The sequence below is a fragment of the Pantherophis guttatus genome, chromosome 1, assembly GCF_059756535.1.
Source record: "Pantherophis guttatus breed Tessera chromosome 1, ASM5975653v1, whole genome shotgun sequence".
NCBI classification, from domain to species: domain Eukaryota; kingdom Metazoa; phylum Chordata; class Lepidosauria; order Squamata; family Colubridae; genus Pantherophis; species Pantherophis guttatus.
Genome location: NC_142063.1, coordinates 302879707 through 302900659, shown reverse-complemented (window position 1 = coordinate 302900659; position 20953 = coordinate 302879707). Strand labels below are relative to the sequence as shown.

At 38.4% G+C, this 20953-nt stretch overlaps 1 long non-coding RNA gene across 1 annotated transcript in view; it reads left to right on the top strand.

The window, feature by feature from the left end:
- Positions 1 to 705: 705 nt before the first annotated feature.
- Positions 706 to 20953, top strand: part of LOC148116920 (uncharacterized) — a 56576-nt gene continuing 36328 nt past the window's right edge. The window contains exon 1 of the long non-coding RNA XR_015731548.1: positions 706 to 1676. This is a non-coding gene — a long non-coding RNA (uncharacterized LOC148116920). The remainder of the gene's footprint in view (positions 1677 to 20953) is intronic.

Sequence of the window (20953 nt, the reverse complement as noted above, 5' to 3'; positions counted from 1 at the left end):
ATAATTGGAATTTTTATTGTTGTTTACCAGTAACTATAATAACAAGTTAAGCTATTGGTTCAATAGTTTCTGTGGGCTAAAAACATGGAGATTCATTAATTGGATACAAACTTTTTGTGAAATAAGATATCTCGAGAGAAAGAAACTTGGCAAAAATCTTTTGCTTATGGCATGGATGACACAGCTTGAAAAAGTAAAAAAGAATGAAGTAGAAGTTTTAGAAAGTTTGTTTAGTTTCCTTCTAGTTGCTGAGCAAACTTTACTCAGATCAGAGTGATGTTGCGTATTTTTTTCTACAAAGAGAAGTCCCCCTTGTGGTCAAACAGGGAATCCAATAATCAGTTCCTTCTCAACTCCCAAATTCAGGAAATGAAATCTGAGCCTTGGCCACAGGGTAATATGGGATGCCCTTGAGCTGTGATGCAGAAGGGCCACCGTGAGAGGTCCATGAGTCCAACTTTGAAGGGAACTTAACAAAGTGCCCTTTGATTAATACCTTTTGTCTGCGGGGTGGGGGGGGAGGGATGGGGGTTTAGGCGGTTTAGCTGGCAGAGGCAACAATAATGCTCTGACTGATCTCAGATGGTTGGGAACAACTGCAGTCTTATAATGGCCCACCGAGTAACAGAATGAATATGCGAGATGACTATTCCAAAAGAGTCCCCCCTTTTTTTTCATGAATGAGGCCCTGGGAGAGACATCAAAGATTTCCTTGATTGGATTGCTAGGATTATGAATGATGTTTTCCTATATCTGACTGTATATACCACATGTTAAAACTGTCCAGAATGTACATTCCTTCTGTAATCTTTTATAGAGAGACTGGTCAGATTTATTTAACATTTATCTTTCAGGGACTTTCAGGGTGAATACTTACGTTTTATATTAATTTTTTTTTTTTACCAGATACCAAGTACTCTCTGGTTGCAGTGATAACATGATGATGGCTGACTTCATTTGACTAATATTGTTTCTTTTTTTCTTTTAGTTTACTATTACTTGCTCACCTTTCTGGATGGATTGTGACGCATCTTCTTTGTTTTTACATCTGTTTTGTTGTTTTAGATGCTTGTTTGGCCTTTGTGTAAATACTTGATATATGGATGTGTCTATGTGCGGATATCATCTGCAGATGCCCTTCCTGGCTTTCATTTTGAGATGGAAAAAGAGAATTATATACAAAAGAGAAATATATACAAAGGAGAAATATATATGAGAAGCCATTTCGAGAAGGCAAAGATGCACACTTGTGATATTTTATTAACGAAACACTTTAAATATCGCACTGCATTTCAGTGCCCAACCAAGACTGTGTTAATTGTGCAACATTTAACAGAAGCATGCTTATTTGATTTATTTGATAATTACAACTGTAAAATGTTACTTGGCTTAGTGAAACTTCCTGGCTAAGATTTTAAAACAGTCCAGTCTTTAGAATATTATGCTATTTACAATGGTTGTTTGGTTGTTTGGATGAGATCTTGACTCCACCTGCTCATTTTCTCAGCACATCAGATGTACTTTTGCATCTGCAAACCTGTCATTTGTCCTTGTCCATTAAGGCAGGCTGCTCCAATCAAAAGCAAAGCCCTCTAGCCAAGAAACTGTCAACAAGCCATGTAGCCATATGGAACTACACCATGTTTCCTAAACATTATGACAATGTTTGATGAAAGGTACATTTTATAGACTTTCCTTATTGTCTACCATTTGATTCATTCTTGTGCAGCTTAAAAGTGAGCATTTTCTGCATAGTTTCTGCATAGGTTGCTATTAATTTTTATACCGAACATGAGATTTTGCTTTTGGATAATTGAAGCTTTTGAGCCTAGACAGCAATGGTCTTTAGATCTCGCAGCATTTGAAAGTTCATAAGTAAAGTAATAGAATTTTTTTATCGTTTAATGATATTTCATATTCAGTTTCCAAATCAAAAGATTTTATTTTAATTTTGAAAAAAAAAGTGGCACATTCAAAGAAAAGATGAGCAACAAATCTGTAATTCTCAAGTCTTTAAAGTTTCATAGCCTGGCTTTGAATAATTATAACAACCAACTTTACCAGCTTAATTTCATCCTCGGATAAGACATTTTGTATATGTATGCAAATATACTATAATTACATTTAAGGGACAAATTTCAAGAATAATAGGACAATAAGAAATCAACAGTGAAACCTTTCTATTCTTGAAACTAATCATGCAACAAGTAACTGCTTTGACCCATTCTGTTATGGTGCTTATTGTAGATGATTGCACTAGAACTTTGCCCAGCAAATCTCCCTGTTTCGTAGACACCATTAATCATGTACAATGACTGACACAGATTTAATCAACCTGGAGGGCACCACACTTAAAAAAGTTTTCTTAAATGATTGCCACTTTCCAGAGATGGAAGATAGAACTAGTTTATCCATGACAGGTCTTCAATATTGCCTTGGGAGTCTAAAGGGAAGGACTGAGCTATTCACAACTTCCATCAATTCTAACTCAAAATACCATCAGGAGATTTGTAGCATCTATGCCATAAGACAAAGATAATTCACTCATCATAATGGTTTGGAGGGTAATGGGTAGTAAAATAGACTTCATTGCTTTCTCCATTTCTCATATGCTGTTGGCCGATTAAGATATGGTTAATATCTTCCTAAATTAATTGAACACTTTTCTCTTTAGGTAGAGAGATACTGATAGGAGTGAGGAAAGATTGTATTTTGTCTGGCTTATATGGTATCCCTACACCCACCCCATTTTCCCAGAAATCCATCCTTGCAAATGGTGATTCATGAACCTAAATGATAACTTTATGCCATTTCAGGGTTCATGCCAAATTGGTTTTCAGCAGGCAGTCCAATCCAGTTTCCCAAATACTAGGCAAAACTACAGATAAGATAATGTAGGGTTAACTCTGAAAATGGCATTCACTTATCGTTCTCCTTTCTGCAGAAATAAGCAGCTCTGCCGACCATCTCATCAGTTTCATGATCTATTCTTTTGTATACCAGCAGCAAGCAAATGTCCAGAGCATTGTATGTGTGCATGGAATGATAAACAATTTTGATATTCTCAGAACTGTACATATATATGAAAGCCAAATAGATGTATGAGGAGGAAAGTCATTTTCAGCAGTTTACAGTAATCTCTTGAAGCTTCTTATGTTAGAGGCTGAAATCATCTATGAATGCTCAGAACATTTCCTCTGTACACCCTTTGTATGGGTGTGATTTGACACCATGTAACTCACAGTAATTTGAGAGCTTCACATTTTAACAAGTAAATGCACCTGCAAATGTTAAACACCTGTGTTAGAAAAGGCCTGGTGCTTTCAACCTTTTCTTGAATAGGTCTGTAGATAAACATATCTCGTCAATATACAGACTGGGGAAAGCAAATGGTTCACCCTGTCAAAGTGCTTACAAATTATTAATATGGTTGGGTCAGCCAGATGTTTAGACAGGAGTTGGCATTTTTATTTATCCATTGAGTCCTTCCCAAGGATCTGGAAAAGAGATGTTGTGGTTTTATGGTGTTAAAGGGATATTGTTGCAGGATGTAAGCTGTTCCAAGTAAAGCTGCTGATTGCAATTGACTGATGGTGATTTTGTCATTGCTGATGGAGTTTAAGTGGTGCTTTAGATCAGGGGTGTCCAACTCGCATCATCACATTGTTGTCATGTGACGTATTGTGACTTTTCCCCCCCTTCGCTAAAATGTGGGTGGGCATGGCCAGCACGTGATGCTTGTGGCCCGCGGGCCGCAAGTTTGACACCCATGCTGTAGATGTTTTGGGATTGCATCCAAGGCACCTATTACTACTGGAACTATCTTTACTTTCTTTTGCCATAGTCATACTTCCATTTTCAGGTCTTTGTATTTTTCTTTAGCTCTTTCTCTTCTCTCATTTCAGCATTTCAATTCCATTTCAAATCCATTTTGTGATTTTATTCCAGTTTATTGCTACTATGGCACCTTTCTCTAGGCCAAATTCCACTGCTATATCTGTGCTAAAAATTCTTACAGTATTTGTCAATGGCTGAATTTTGATTTCCTATTTCCTATTATTGTTCATTGCATAGTCAGCCAGATGTTTAGAATGGATTTGATATTTTGTTTCTATTGAGTCCTTCCCAATAAGGCAGAAGTTATTACCATTTATGCCATCATATTTCAATTTTGGTTTTCAAATTTTGATCCTTTTGATTTTCTCCAATTCTTTATCTTCTATTTTACTATCTCCTATTATTTCAACATCAATTACCCACACTTTCTTCCTTTCAACCACAGTTAAATCTGGTATTTATGCACCAAGACCTTATCAGTTTGTATTTGGAACTTCCATAATATTTTAATCTGCTCATTATTAACTTCTTTTTCAACTCTATGTTCCTTTACTGGTACATGATAATTTTTCCAGTGAAGCATTTTGGTTATGTTACATCAATTTATAATCAGTTTGTGTAATCTTCTTGCACAAATTGAGTATATGATCTATTGTTTCTTCTGCCTCTTTGCACAATCTGCCCTTTGGATCATTTGATTTTTCAATTCTGGCCTCGGTTATATTCATTTGAACTACTTGCTCTTTAGCAGCCAAAATCAAGCCTTCAGTTTCTTTTTTTAATGTTACAGTTGTAAGCCATTATCAGGTTTCATTTTTATCCCTAGATCTTTTGCACAAATTGACTATGTAATGCTTTTTCTTGCCAGCATTCTGTTGTTTTTTCATTAAATTATTTCAATATTCAGATTATGTTTCTCACACATTCAATAAATTCCAAATTTTAATTTGCATCAGTGTTTGTTCTTCACTGTCTTACATAATGAGCCAATCTATGCTTTTCTTCTTTGACAATTTGTTTAACTTGAAGTAAAGTTCTGCCTCCATTTCTGTGGGGCAGTTATATTTTATCAATAACTATTTTTAAAATCACTTTAAGGCAAAACATTCCTTTTAACTGCAGAGGTTCCTAAAGGTAAATATTCTGACATCCTGGGGCAATTTGCATTAAGCAATTGTTAATTTACCAGATTAATGGAGTGTCAGCTGACCAGATAAAAACCATGGAAACTTGCTTCACTGGTTAAAAACAGTTTGAACTGCAGACACTAATACAGGCATTCCAAATAAACACAAGCTGCTAAGTTTTACAGATCAAATAATGATCAAACACAAAGGTGCTGGGTTCTGTTGAAAAGTTGGCAACTTTAAAATAGACTTCCTTCCTTCTGCTTTAACTCAAAAAGTTCAGCAAACATTTCAGCCAAAACTACTGAAGCTGAATTAGTCTCACCCTTCACCCTACCTATCTACTTTTTTTTTTGTCTTGAATCATTTCTTAAGACAGCATTGACAATGTTTTTTTTTCTCAACAGCATGCTTGTCTCAAACTTAGGCAGATATGAGAGGTGCTGTCCGAACCAATTCTCTTTAGGCATTATTTGAAACATCATAAAATGTAAGGACTAGAAGGGATCTTGGATATGATCAGGTCCTCTACCCAGTACAGGAAGTTACTCCTCCAACAATGATTATGACCAGCAACAACATTGGGTAGATGTAGATTTGAACCTGAGTAGAGCTGAAATGGGCAATCTATTTCATGCCAAACTTGCAACAATAAGATGAGTGAACTCAACTCTCAAAATTCCCCAGTCAACATTTTGCAAATTATTTTGGGGATATATATATATATATATATATATATATATATATATATATATATATATATATATATATATAGAAAAGACCCGAATCCACCAAAACTTGCATATGAATATATACATATGAATTGTGTATGAATACCCCTGCTGGCAGTTGAAAAGAAGAAACAACGACGATCACACATTGTTCCTAGAAGCACAAGGCCGAAGACACCAGCCTGAAGATGACGAATGAGACTTCATCGAAACATCGCCAAGGTACTTCCAATTTTACGCAGGAGAAAATCCAAATAACCAAAGACCTACACACACACACACACACACACACACACACACACACACACGTGTGTGTGTGTGTGTTTGTGTGTGTATTTCTCTTTAGCCAGGTTCTTCCTACGTAAACCAAGATTTTTATGCAGCCCTAGTTCAGTGAAATCACAATCCATTAGTTTCTAGGCTTAGCTAAGAGAAATACACATAAAGGCACATACACACACACACACACACACACACACACACACACACACACACACACACACACATGAAACAATATTAAGGTTCATAAGGGTGATTTTTATCTAGCCCCGCTAGAATTTTTATGTGTTTGGCTTCAAGCTTTTATTGGTATTTTATATTTTACAGTTGATATGATTTCTAAGTGCCTAGAGTCACTAGCTCAGGGTACTAAGTATTACTTTGTAAAATGAGTAAAATAGATAGAGAAAATTTTATACGTTCAGGGGACAGGAGACGAAAGAAAATATCTTACAAATGTTTTTTTTAAATTGTTTAATTAACTTTTACTCAGTTTTGCTTTATTTCTTTCAAAAATGGATGAAGATTGCAGTCCTTTCCAACCTCTACCCATGTGTTTAGATATTTGGGCTTCTGGAAGAAAGCCCAGAGGTTTATATGTTTGATTTAACTAGATCTTTCTCCTCAAAGAGAGCCATGTCCTAAGGTCAGATATCACTATGTTTGGGTGATATTAAGTGTGGTTTATGATTATCACACACAAGCTATTAAATAGGGCAGGGGTCCCCACCCCCTACCCCCAGACTGTGGCCACTACTGGGCCATGGCCCAATGGAACTAGGGCGGGCAAGCATATGCGCATGTGCAGCTCCACTTGGGTGAGCAGTGGGCATTCACACATGAAGCTCCATTTGTGCAAGCAGTGGGCATGTGTGTCTGTCACTTCAGCAATTGGAGCTGCATGCACTTATGCACGCAGCTGCCACTCACAAAGAATCCTTCCCCACTTCTGGGCTACCAAGCCGGAAAGGTTGGAGACCGCTGAAATTGGGCCCATAGATTGTGAATTGAGTCAGGTAGCCCTAAAAATACTTGAATTAATGCTACTTGAGAGTTCTAGAGAATGTGGTCTGGAGCAGGGGTGTCAAACTGTTGGCCCACGGGCCAGATGCATCACGCGCAGGACTCACCCACCCCAGCTCCATGTGACAGCAGTGTGACACAGCGAATTTGACACCTATGGTCTGGAGGATAGCTGAATTAAAACTCAGAATGGTCATCTTCATTTGCATGAGCTTTGTTGTAAAAGCAGATCAATCCACAGACTATTGAAGGGTTAGCCATTTCACAGAAGGCATTGTTGAATGAAAACTGGAATTCTGTACATTACTTAGACATTTCTGAATTAGCTTCATCAAATTTCCCAAGGAGCTTTCATACTGATAAAAACAATAGTAGCTGCCAAGAAGTGCAAGCAGTTGTGAGTGCATCTAGTCAGTGATTAAATGAAAGGAATTTTGCTAATCCTCTTATAGAGATGTTGTTTCATGCCAAAATATCTTGGTTTCTTCATTAAGGCAGTCAATCTGCATTTTTTAAAGCAAAGGCTTGATATCTGCAAAGCAGATTTCAACTCCTGGATTAAATGATAAATTACCTTTTGGGATAAAATGCACATTGTGTAGTTTGGATTAATCTTACAAGTATGAAACCATAAAACTGTAGGGGAAGGGAAAAAAGTAGGTTAAAGAATTAACAACAGCAACAACAACACATTTGCCCTTCTGCTCCAAATCCCAATGACCCTTTTTGATACCAGAGAATTAGCACCAATAACAACTAGCTAGCCAATAGCCACCCTTATACATCAGATAAGAATGTGCAGCAAGTAACTCTCTGTCTGTACATATATGTGTATGTGTGTGTGTTGTCATTCAATTGTATTGATCACTTAACTTTTTGTTCCCTTACCCACTTTCTTACTTTCCTCCATTGGGGCAAACTGCAGTTAGCAGAGCATGATTTTTGCTGTAACAATGGCAGAAAGAGAAATAACTCCTCACTTTTCGATACTGATGCTTTGATTGAATTCCATATCCTCTATGGTTCTGGGATTTGAACTTCAAAATATCTGGAGGCACAAAGCTGGGGAAACTACTCTAGTCTAGGACTAGTCTACTTGCAGCAAAATTAATACGGGCAAAATTAGATCTTTCTGCTTATTACTTTTGTTGTCTTCTAATATTCTTCTTCCTTGTTCTTCCATTGCAATATCTTTATGAAGTCAGTAGGATCTAAGGTTTAACACGGAACTCATAAATATTAAATTTATCATCATAACATTTCCTGATTACTGCATATATTATGCAGGGAAAAATAAACAAGAGCTATGTGCCATAGCTTTTATCTCTATTATTGACGTTTAGCGGTTGACGTGTTTAGTGGTTTACTTTCCACTAAAAAAAACCCCAAAAAACCAAACAGTAAACAGTGACAAAGAACAAGGCACTATTTCAACAATTTTATTTTCATCAAGCAAAATTAGTAAACCAATTAATTAAAAAGAGAATAAATTATATTGTTTATTTAGTGAAGCTCAAATAACTTAAATGCCACTGCTTAAAAATATTCCAGGGTATGCTTGAAAATATAAAACTTAAAAACTAAAAAACTTTAGATTTCTGATGGAAAGACAAAGGGCAGTATTTCAGAAAACCTCTTGAGAACTATGAACTTTTGACATCTCTTGAGAGGCTACTGCCAAGAGCTACTTTCTAAAATAGGCTTGTAAAGCTGGTAATCCGTAAATCTGAACAGGGAGTAGCAGCTAAGTATTGTGGCTTGTCAGAATCTTTGGAAACAAGAGGTTTCTCATAATTTTATGGGGTTTCTCCTCCTTTCCTTGGACATTATGTCAGGTTCACTTCTTATGTCTTTTCAACAGAAGAACAAGTGCAATAGAATATTTGTAGCTCAGGGTTGAAATGAGGGGTCCTTGGGGTCCTCTCTGAGCTTGGTTGTTTTCTTACAGATGTTTCATTAGCCAAATTTGGTAACATCATCAGGGCTGGTGATGTTACCTAGTTTGGGTAATGAAACATCTGCAAGAAAAAACTAAGCTCAGAGAGCACCATAGACCCTAATGTACACATTACTAAGCTCAGAGAGCACCAAGGATCCCTTATGTACACATTCCTAATACTGACATTTTGGGGTGTTGTCTTATTTTCCATAAAAGAACTGTGAATGAAACTCTTTTTATTGGATTAGATTTTGACGTCAGATGTAGGTCCCACTGAAATCAGTTGCATTGGTACAGGGGCTACTGGGAGTTGGAACAGGAAGATAAAATGGCTTAGAATCAGTGGTGAAATCCAAAAAATTTTTACTATCGGTTCTGTGGGCGTGGCTTGGTGGGTGTGGTGTGGCTTGGTGGGCGTGACAGGGGAAGGATACTGCAAAATCTCCATTCCCACCCCACTCCAGGGGAAGGATACTGCAAAATCCCCATTCCCTCCCCACTCCTGGGGGAAGGATATTGCAAAATCTCCATTCCCGCCCCACTCTGGGGCCAGCCAGAGGTGGTATTTGCTGGTTCTCCGAACTACTCAAAATTTCCGCTACCGGTTCTCCGAACTGCTCAAAATTTCCGCTACCGGTTCTCCAGAACCTGTCAGAACCTGCTGGATTTCACCCCTGCTTGGAATAGTGTTCTTTAACTATCACTTTTTCAGAAGGCCATTATGGCTTTGCAGCAATCTGGATGTGAAGGGCAAAATGTGATTTGGATTTGACATGGATTTGTACATAATAAATCTGTTTGGAATGTAGTCTTTTCCCAGGATTGTGCATCATTTGCAGAGGACAGATATGGGATCCCAAGGAAAAAACCACACATCTGCTTTAGTGCATTCCTGACAGCTACTGTATGCGTGTCATTTCTCACTTTTTGAGATTTTACTAATCCCTGGGGCCTTGATTTGGGCAGACAATCTACAATGGATGGGTTCCTACTCCCTGAATAAGCAGTTTGCGGTTAGAAATGATCTAAACTTCATATTTGTCACTCCAGTAGCTCCTGTGATTCAGCATGCAAGTAGAGAGCTTTTGACCAAACAACCAATTTTAGCCATAATTGTATATTTTCTGCTAACTGTGATGCTTACTATGTGTGGCTGACTTAGAAGCTGCAGCTAATGTAGAAATTGTGATGATATTGCTGTCAAACCAGGGGTGAAATGCTCCCGGTTCGGACTGGATTGCCCAATCTGGTAGCGATGGAGACAGATGGTTCAGAGAACCGGTAGCAAAAATCCCTGCCCCTCCCCCCCCCCATGGCCAGCTGAGCCGCACAATCATCAGAGGCGTTTTTTTAACTTTTAAAAGCATTTTTTCTACAACCTCTTCGGCTGAAAAAATGCTTTTAAAAGTAAAAAAAAGCCTCTGATGATCGCGCGGCTCAGCTGGGATTGTCAAAGGTTTTTAAAAGAAAAAAAACTCTTTTTTTCTTTTAAATGCCTCTGACGATCCAAGTTGAGTTGCCTGATCGTCAGAGGCATTTAAAAGAAAAAAAGCCTCTGCCCTCAGCTGGGATCGTCAGAGCCTTTTGAAAGCATTTTTTTACAGAAGAGGTTGTAGAAAAAGTGGTTTTAAAAGTAAAAAAAAAAAAAATTGGCCACACCCACCCAGTCACATTACCCCCCCCCCACCAAGCCACACCCACAGAACGGGTAGTAACAAATTTTAGATTTCACCACTGTGTCAAACTGCATACAGAATACATGTCAGGCTGGTTTTAAATAACCGTATTGACTACTAACACAACTTCAGTACAGTTTAAAATTTAAGAACTTGATATCTAATATAGTCTGCCTCCCTGAAGGTACTTTCCTTAATCTGTTATCCTATGCATTTTTTTTTATAATTGTTTTTATTGTAATTTTCTTTTTCAAAACTCTAATACATAACCAAGCAGACAGTGTCATTTTTTTTAAAAAAAGTTCATTTTTTAAAAAAAAGTTCATATGAAATCTACATTAAATACATATATATATACATCTTCAGCTTCCTTATAAACATTACCTATTTTTATTTCTGTTATCTACCCACCCATACCATTTATCCCACACCTCATAGTATTCTGAATCCTCTTTTTCATTTAATTTTAAGGTTAGTTTATTCATTTCATGATATTTTTTGAATAATCAATTCATCTGGTGGTAAGTTATGTTCTTTCCAATATTGCGCAAATGCAATTCTTGCTGCTGTGAGTATATGCAGAATCAAATAACTTGTTTTTTTTTTTTTTATCATACTTGGTTTTTAGTATACCCAGGAGAAATGTTTCCGGAATTAATTCAAATTTGGCAGTTTGTTAAATCTTGTAACCAGTGTTGTATTTTGCTCCAAAATTTCTTTGCTTCGGGACATAGCCACCACTATCCTATGCACTATTAACAGGTCGTGCTCTAGCTATTCTGCCCTTTTATCCTTAAGATATTTTCTAGAAATGAAGAAATCAGCGAGAAAAAACACAAATAAATTATATCTGAGTGACAATGATATCTGGATTCTTTTGTAAAATTCCTAAATGTGGTATGGTGGTTTCATGAAATAAGGTTTGGCTTCCTATCTAAATTCTCAATTATATTGGCACATGTTCTGAAGCACAATTGGGATTTCATTCAGATGTAGATGGATAGAATGATAGTTAAAATGTATGTATGTATGTATGTATATGTTTTTATATAGAAAGAGGGGAGGGGAGGGAAGGAAGGGTGATTTCCTTTAGGCATACTAAAATTGAAAGGATAACTAATAAAGAAAAAGTTAAGTCAGAATAACAGAGTTGGAAGGGACATTGGAGGTCTTCTAGTCCACCCCCCTACTCAAGCAGGTGTCCCTATGCCAGTGATCGCTAACCATTTTGGCATTGAGTCCCGAAAGCGTGCGCATGCACAAACACCCATAATGCAATGTGCACATGCCCCTTGCATGCTCCGCCCCCACACATGCACACATGACCCCCCACTGGTACCCCACCCCCATGCATGCACACGTGACTCCCCCTGCATGCCCTGCCCCATGTGCGCCCCACCGCCCGCACATGCACACAAGACCGTTGCACCTGCATGTGCAACCCCCTGTGGATGCCCCACCCCCCGGCACATGTGCATGCGACCCCCGTATATTCGCCCCCCCACCCCCCATTCATGCATGGCAGAGACCTGAAAACCAGCTGGCCAGCGGGAGGCGCGTACTCATGCTTGACGGAGCTGAACTGGGGCAATGGCTTGCCCGCAGAGAGGGCTCTGCGTGCCACCTGTGGCATGTATACCATAGGTCCACCATCACGGCCCTTTACCATTCCAGACAACTGGCTGTCCAGTCTTTTCTTAAAAGCCTCCAGTGATGGAGCACCCACAACATCTGAAGGCAAGCCATTCCACTGGTTAATTGTTCTCACTGTTAGGAAATTTCTCCTTAGTTCTAGCTTGCTTCTCTCCTTGATTAGTTTCCACCCATTAGTTTCTTATGTTCCCTGTTGGTGCTTTGGAAAATAGGTTGTCTCCCTCTTTTTTGTGGCAGCCTTCAAATATTGGAACATTGCTATCAGGTCACCCCTAGTCCTTTTTCACTAGACTAGACAAATCCAATTCTTGCAACTTTTCTTCATATGTTTTAGTCTCCAGCCTCCTAATCATCTTTGTTGTTCTTTTTTGCATTCTTTCCAGAGTCTCAACATCTTTTTTTATAATATGATGATCAAAACTGGATGCAGTATTCGAAGTCTGGTCTTACTAAGGCTTTATAAAGTGGTACTAATACTTCATCCGATCTTGATTCTATCCCTCTATTAATGCAACAAAAAGTTATTTATTTATAAATAAAACAAAAAAGTTATTTATTTATGAGGAAACACCAAGGAAAACATAGTATTTTATTCAAGTACCACAGAAGAACTGGCCACTCAGCTCCTCCAGTTTTGTTTATCAGTGGATTAATTTTCTCCCTCTTTCAGTTATGTTTCCCTTTGTCATGTTTCTTGCACTGAGGCCATTATTAGAGGCTGCCCTGAATGTGAGAGGCATATGGAAAGGGGGAGGCTGAGGGAGGAGAGATAACGACAAAGGCTTTATTCTCCTGTCCAGACCATCCCCAGAGTGGACCCAGTGATCAGCTGAAACTGAACCCTGAATTGCACGTTTTTTCGGTGCTTCAGGCGAGGGCTGGGCTTGAGTTACAAAGCTGAATCTTTCCCATCAATTAAAGTCTGTGCACAAAGCAGCTGCATTGAGTGGAAGGTGAAGGAGATTTAATCTTCACCTTTCACCTTGGGTCAGAATACAAAGTTACCAAGGCAGGCTGTTATTAAAAATGGATTTTTCCTGTCAACTTAATGTTAATTTTTTTGTAGGTAAAGTTATTAGAGATATTCTTCCTAGCTCTTCTAAGAGTCTTGCACTTGCAGCAAAATTACAGAGGAAGCATTAAATGGTGAAAGGCAAAACAGAAAATGTAAGAATCTGCAGATTCCAACACCTTTTCTTCCTATTTGCCTTCTAAGAAGGTCCCTTGTAGGCAAGATGACCTGTCTGGGAAAATATAATTTCAGGAAGGCTGCCAGAATAATACATGAAATAATGCTCAGTGCAGTAAATGGATAAATGTATATTTTTAATTTGTTGTTTTAAACTACAAGAGATAGGCAATTTACATGAACAAATCCCACAATACAAAATCAGACCAGGACTCAGAAAGGTATTTAAAGGCCAGTGCTGGCCCAGACAATCCAAAGCACACTGAAGATGTCTCCTCGAATGGAGGTGAAATGTTTGCAACCAAATTGCCAAGCTCGGAGCTCAAACCATCAACATAACTATCGACCTGAGTTACTAATATTCAAAGACATTGAATAACTATTTCTATTTTTTTAATTTTTTTTTGCTGTCCTCACAATTTGTCCTTTTTCTGCTTTAAAATAATTAATTTTTCTTTCTGCTGCTGCTTTTGATCTCACTGAAACACTATGTGCTTTTGCCATGCAGGCAAATCTCCCAGGAGAGTACAAATTAATTCTCTGGAGAAACTTAATATTCATAATCAAGCATATGCACACTTTAAGATTCTGCAATATCAGTTTGCAGATAATGTTTTTTGTCAGTTATTCTGAGACAGTTTTTTTCAGTTTTGTCTGTAATGGTAAGATACAAGCTATGTCTAATAAGCCAGAAACATAGCAGAACAAAATTCCCAGGAAGGTGGGGGAGAGGGAGAGGGAGACGGAGGGGGAGAGGGAGGGAGGGAGGGAGGGAGGGAGGGAGAGAGATATTGTCTCTCTCCATATATAATAGAAATAATAGTAATTATTACTATTTTAATCATTAATTAAAACATTATATTTTAAACATTAAAAATAGAAACTGAAGACTTGATTTAAGTTTCCCAAGCTATTCAAACTAATGTAATCAAGGCCAGAATTGAAAAATCATCAAAATGCAGATTGCACAAAGAAATTGAAGAAACAGTGGATCATATACTCAGTTCATGCAAGATTCCACAAGCTAATTATAAACAATGACATAACACAGTTGCCAAAATGATTAACTGGAACATCTGTAAAAAATGAAAGTAAAGAAAAAATGAAGGGAATATAAAGTTGAAACTTTATAAATATAAAGTGGTAAAAATGAGCAAATTAAAATATTATGGGATTTTCAAATATAAACTGATAAAGTTTTGGCTCCGGATTTAACTGTGGTTGAAAAGAAGAAAGTGTGGATAATTGATATGGCAATACCAAGAGCTAGTAGAATAAAAGACAAAAATTGTAAGAAGATTACAAAGTTACAAGATCTGAAAACTGAAATTAAAAGATTATGGCATAAACTGTCCATGATGGTCTCAATGGTTATCAGCACACTGGGTTCCTTAACAAAAAAATATTGTATGGCACTTAGAAAATATGCATGCTGACATTTCCCTCTGTCAATTATTAAAAGCCACATTTTTTGGATCCACATGGCTCCACAGATACATTAAGACATTCTAGGTTCCTAGGAAGAACTCAATGTATATGAAACACAAGCTAAAGAACTAACAGTTGTGATTCCATATTGTTCGTCAACTATGGATCAATGATCTGCTTACCAATAACTTTTAAATTGCTAAATGGTATGGTAATTGATGCAGCCCAACAGCATCTAGTTGAAAATAAGCTCTTTCCATCTAAACAGAAAGGAAACTACCCAAATAGCAGAGGAACAACAGATCAACTCCTAATTGGCAAGATAATTCTAGAATACTGCAAGAGGGGGAAGATCTACTTGAACGTAGCTTGGATTGGTTGCAAAAACATATTTGATTCCCTGCCACATGACTGGATAATCAGGTACCTAGAAATAACAGGAGTCAGTAGAAACATCAGAACCTTTGTTGCAAAGATCAGTGACTATGGAGGACACTGTTGCTGGTCAATGGTGATAGATTGGGAGAGGTTAATATCAAGAGAGGAATCTTTCAAGGACACTCATTATCATTACTATTGTTTGTTGTTGCACTGATTCCACTGTCTGAACAATATCAGGCCGTAGCTATCTTTCTACCTTTAGATGGAAAATCTGAAGCTATATGGAAAAATCTGAAATAAAATCACTGTTCAGCACTGAGCCAAGATATTGCAGTGGAGTTTGGACTGGACAAATGTGCCATGCTCACTATTAAACGGGGTAAAATAGTGAAAAATAAAGAAATCAAGATGCCCTATCGGAATAGCATCAAGTGCATGGATGAAGATGATCATACTTCAAGACGGATTGGGATAACTCACCATAGCCAGGTCGCCGCTGCTGGGTCGCCACCACTGACTCACCCTGGAAGGTCGCTATGGGACAATTTGCCACAGGCAATGCACCACAAGACAACTCACCACAGGAAAATGCCAAAGGCTAGGGGAACCTCCTCCTCCTCCTCCTCTTTTGTCCCTCCCTTTGTCCCTCCTTGATCTGACTTATCCCTCCCCCCACTTGAACACTGTGGTAGAAATCCCTGTGCACTGAAAAGTATGTGACTCTCTCCCTCTTCCCCTTACCACTTTGTTGTCCCCAATTTTTTCCCCAGTCTGAGCTGAGGAGAAGGAGGAGGAGGAGGAGGAGGTGGTTCTCCTCGCCTCTGGCATTCTCCCACAGTGAGTTGCCCACAGCAAATTTTCTCATGGCAAGTTGTCCTGGGCAAGGCAGCTGGGAGGAGCTGGAGGCAGTGAGTTGTCCTACACTAGAGTTTTAAAAAAGGAAACGTTAGAAGTGAGTGAATACATCAAGAGAGTTAAGAAGATTTTAAACTCCAAAGTCAGTGGAGGAAATACTATTAAGACTAAATACTATTAAGGGAGCTCTGGTGGCTCAGCAGACTAAAGCACTGTTATTAACATCCACTTACATCTGCTGCCTGCAATTACTGAAAGTTCAAATCTCACCAGGCTCAAGGTTGACTCAGCCTTCCATCCTTTCTAAGGTAGGTAAAATGAGAACCCAGATTATGGGGGCAATAAACTGACTTTGTATAAATATACAAAAGTATGAAGGCTATTGCTTAACGCATTGTAAGCCGCCCTGAGTCTCCGGAGAAGGATGGCATATAAATCAATTTTTTAAAAAAAAGACAATTAACACCTGGGCAATTCCTAACATTAGATACATGCTGGAATAGTGGACTGGACTCAAGCAGAACTAAAAGACCTGGATAGGAAAACCAGAAAAATAATGACAATGAATCATGCTCTTCAACTTCACAGCAATGTTGATAGATTCTAGTTACCAAGGAAAATAAGTGGGCATGGAATGTTGCAAGTACATCTGATGGTTGAAAAAGAAAAAAGGGCATTGGAACAATATCTGTAGGGCAGTGAAGTAGATGTACTAAAGCTAGTACACTAGGAACCTTACTGAGTACTAGAGAGATCAAACTGGTCTATAAGAAACATCAAATGAAGAACAGAAAAGAGACATGAGAGGACAAATATTACAAGGCCAGTTCATTAAAAACATAGCAGGCAAAGCAAAGAATAATAATAATAAGACATGGCAATAACTAAAAGCCAGAAAGTTGAAGAAAGAGACAGAAGGACTAATTCTGGCCACATAAAACCAAGTCTTAAGAACAGATGTATACAAAGCCAAAATTGCGAAGGCAGCAACAAACAGCAAGTACCGCCTATTCCAAGAAGTTGAAGAAACAGTGAACCACTTAGTTAGCTGCTGCAAGAAGATTGCACAGACTGACTATGAACAGCAGCATGAAAAAAATCACAACAATGGTGCATTGCAAGATCTGAAAGAAATACGTACCATTGGCCTGTAAGCAAGAACTGATGGAACCATAAAGTAGACAAAGTAATAGAAAATAAAGAAACTAAAGTGCTCTGGGACTTTAGAATTCAAACAGGCAGGCACCTGTCACATAACACGCCAGACTTAAACAATTGTTGATAAGAAAGACAAAAAAGTCTGGATAATGGACATGGCAGTACTTGGAGACAGCAGGTTAGAAGAGAAAGAACTGGAAAAGATAGCGAAATACAAAACCCTGCAAATAGAAACAGATTGTGGCAAAACAAAGCAAAGGTAGTACCAATAGGTGCCTTGGGTGCAATCCCAAAGCAATTGGCACACCACTTGGACACCTTTGGCATTCACACAATCCCCATTGGTCATGTAACACCGATGTTACATGGTCATGTAGCTCCCATGTAACACCGCTCCTGCGCGAGCTGCACTGGCTCCCGGTGGTCTTCCGGGTGCGCTTCAAGGTGTTGGTTATCACCTTTAAAGCGCTCCATGGCATAGGGCCTAGCTATCTCCGAGACCGCCTGCTGCTACCGACGACCTCCCATCGACCCGTGCGCTCCCACAGAGAGGGCCTTCTCAGGGTGCCATCAGCCAAACAATGTAGGCTGGTGGCCCCCAGGGGGAGGGCCTTCTCTGTGGGGGCTCCCACCCTCTGGAATCAGTTGCCCCCGGAGATAAGAAGAATCCATGACCTCAATGCCTTCCGTCGTTCCCTGAAAACTTATCTTTTTCAGCAAGCCGGGTTGGCTTAGAAGAAATTTTTAAATTCTTTTAATTAGTTTGTGATTCTTAACTTTTGGGCCAAAATTTATATATATTTTTAAATGTTTTAATATTTGTATTCTATGTTTTTTATCTTGGCTGTACACCGCCCTGAGTCCTCAGGGAGAAGGGTGGTATATAAATTGGAAATTAAATTGGAAATTAAATTAAATTAAATTGCAAAAGGCAGCTTTACTCAGAACAGCTTACATCCTGCGACAGTACCTGTAACACCATCAAACTTCAACATCTGTCTATCCCAAGTCCTTGGGAAGGACTTGATAGGTGGATAAAAATGTCAAATCCAGTTTAAGTATCTGGCTGACTACTTGACCAACCATAATGCACTAACTAGAAGAAGAATAGAATAACATAGTTGGAAGGGACCTTGGAGGTCTTCTAGTCCAACCCACTGCCCAGGCAGGAAACCCTACACCACTTCAGACAAATGGTTATCCAACATCTTCTTTAAAATTTCCAGTGTTGGGGCATTCACAACTTCTGCAGGCAAGTTGTTCCACTTATTAATTGTTCTAATTGTCAGGAAATTTTTCCTTAGTTCTAAATTGCTTCTCTCCTTGATTAGTTTCCACCCATTGCTTCTTGTTCTACCCTCAGGTGCTTTGAAGAATAGTTTGACTCCCTCTTCTTTGTGGCAACCCCTGAGATATTGGAACACTACTATCATGTCTCCCTAGTCCTTCTTTTCATTAAACTAGACATACCCAGTTCCTGCAACCATTCTTCATACGTTTTAGCCTCCAGTCCCCTAATCATCTTTGTTGCTCTTCTCTGCACTCTTTCTAGAGTCTCAACATCAGTATCAAAACAAAACATGAAGACTGCTTTTTGTTAATTTTTTTTAAACTTGGAACTCAATTTGTATTTTGAATCTGGTGAATGAATTTCTTCCAAAATTCTTGAATGACAGTTTTTATCCATAACTACCACAGCAGTACATATTGGATGATAACAGCAATTTCTACAGGAAGAATCCCTGGTTGTGTTGTTGCCTAAATATGATAAAAGTGGAGTTCTAGCATATCTGAAAGTCTGATGCATAGAGTCCAGATATTAATTTCCTTATATTTGACAAGTACATGCATTCCACACACACACCCTTTATTTCATATGGACGAGAAAATGGGAAATTTAAAATAACAGCTTACATTAAATAATCAACCTTTTGAAACTTGATATCATCTATATTAGCTACAAATAATGGTAGTTACAGTTTATGGGACATTGGATTGGGAAACGCTGGCTGAGACCTTTATGCTTATCCTCCAGATATTTAAATTATGACCTTACAAATTGTTGGTTCTTGAAAGATGAGATATATTGAGGCTATCTTCAAATTAGATGTCCTGGAGAAAAGCTTGTGGGTTTTATGAAAGCATCTGTTAATTGCCATGGGAAAGAGGATGAAAGTCTTATCCAGCTGTGTTCCTCTTATTATAGGCAATATAGTATATTATCAAAAATGGAAAATTGGAAATGATCTGATCTCTCCTACAGGTCTGTATCTCTTATGACAAACACTTGAAAACATCATTATAAAAAGCGCAGAAGCCTTTTAAGGAAAGGACAAACTGTATTTCCTGCCTTCACCTTGCTACCAGTTCACCTTGTCACCAGTTCAGCAAGGGATTTGGTGTCCTGTCCGAGCTTATTCATTAAGTATCAAATTTGTCATTATTATTTATGTTCTTATTTTTCTCCCTTAGTGCAGTACAAATAATCTGTCTCCTACAACATTAAACAGTTTTATTCAAGTGTACCAAATTAATCAAGGGTACTCATCATTCTATAATGCATGAAGGAATCAAGTTTCTGAACACAGGGACTTCTTTGCCAGACTGAATCCTCTTCAGTTTGGTGGGTTTGGTCATGTGGTGATTAAATTACCTCCCATGGCCTCAAGGCATATTAACTATTCTCTTAAGAACACTTAGTCTTTGTTTATATTGGTATAAGATCAACAGTTCCTCGAAATAGTAGGTTCATCTCAGTGGTGAAATCCAATTTTTTTTACTACTGGTTCTGTGGGTGTGGCTTGGTGGGCATGGTGTGGCTTGGTGGGCATGGCTTGGTGGGCATGGCAGGGGAAGGATACTGTAAAATCTCCATTCCCACCCCACTCCAGGGGAAGGATACTGCAAAATCTCCATTCCCACCCCATTTTGGGGACAGCCAGAGGTAGTATTTGCCAGTTCTCTGAACTACTCAAAATTTCCACTACCGGTTCTTCAAACTGCTCAAATTTTCAATACTGGTTCTCCAGAACCTATCAGAACCTGCTGGATTTCACTCCTGGTTCATTTCCTCTATTAGATAGAGTCAGTGGTGCGATTCAAGTGATTTAACAACCGGTATTCTGCCCTAATGATTTCTTCCAACAACCAGTTTGCCAAACTGCTCAGAAAGTTAACAAACAACCGGTTCTCCCGAAGGGGTGCGAACTGGCTGAATCCCACCACTGGATAGAGTGATAGCTTTGTTAAGGAGAAGTTGTACATTCTAGGAAGTAAGTAATGTAAATGTGTAGGTCTTGCTACCCTGTTTTCCCCAAAATAAGACATCCCCTGATAATAAGCCTAATCAGGCTTTTGAACACATGGCAATAAGGCCAAGGGCTTATTTCAGGGTTCAAAATAATATAAGACAGGATCTTATTTTCAGGGAAACATGGTAGTTTCCTGGCAAAAGCGTACACATACCCATTCTGTATTGTTTGGGGGGAAAATAGGCATATGGAAGTTAAATGAATATGCCAGGGATTTTTATTTTAATCCGACCAAACTGTCCTATAATTAGCTTAACAGAGGGGACTGGATCCACTACCTTTCGTTCTTCTCCTTTCAAAAATCCATACACAAAACAATTGTGTTAGGTTCTTGCCTTTTTTGAAAAAAGTGTTTATTTAGAAAAG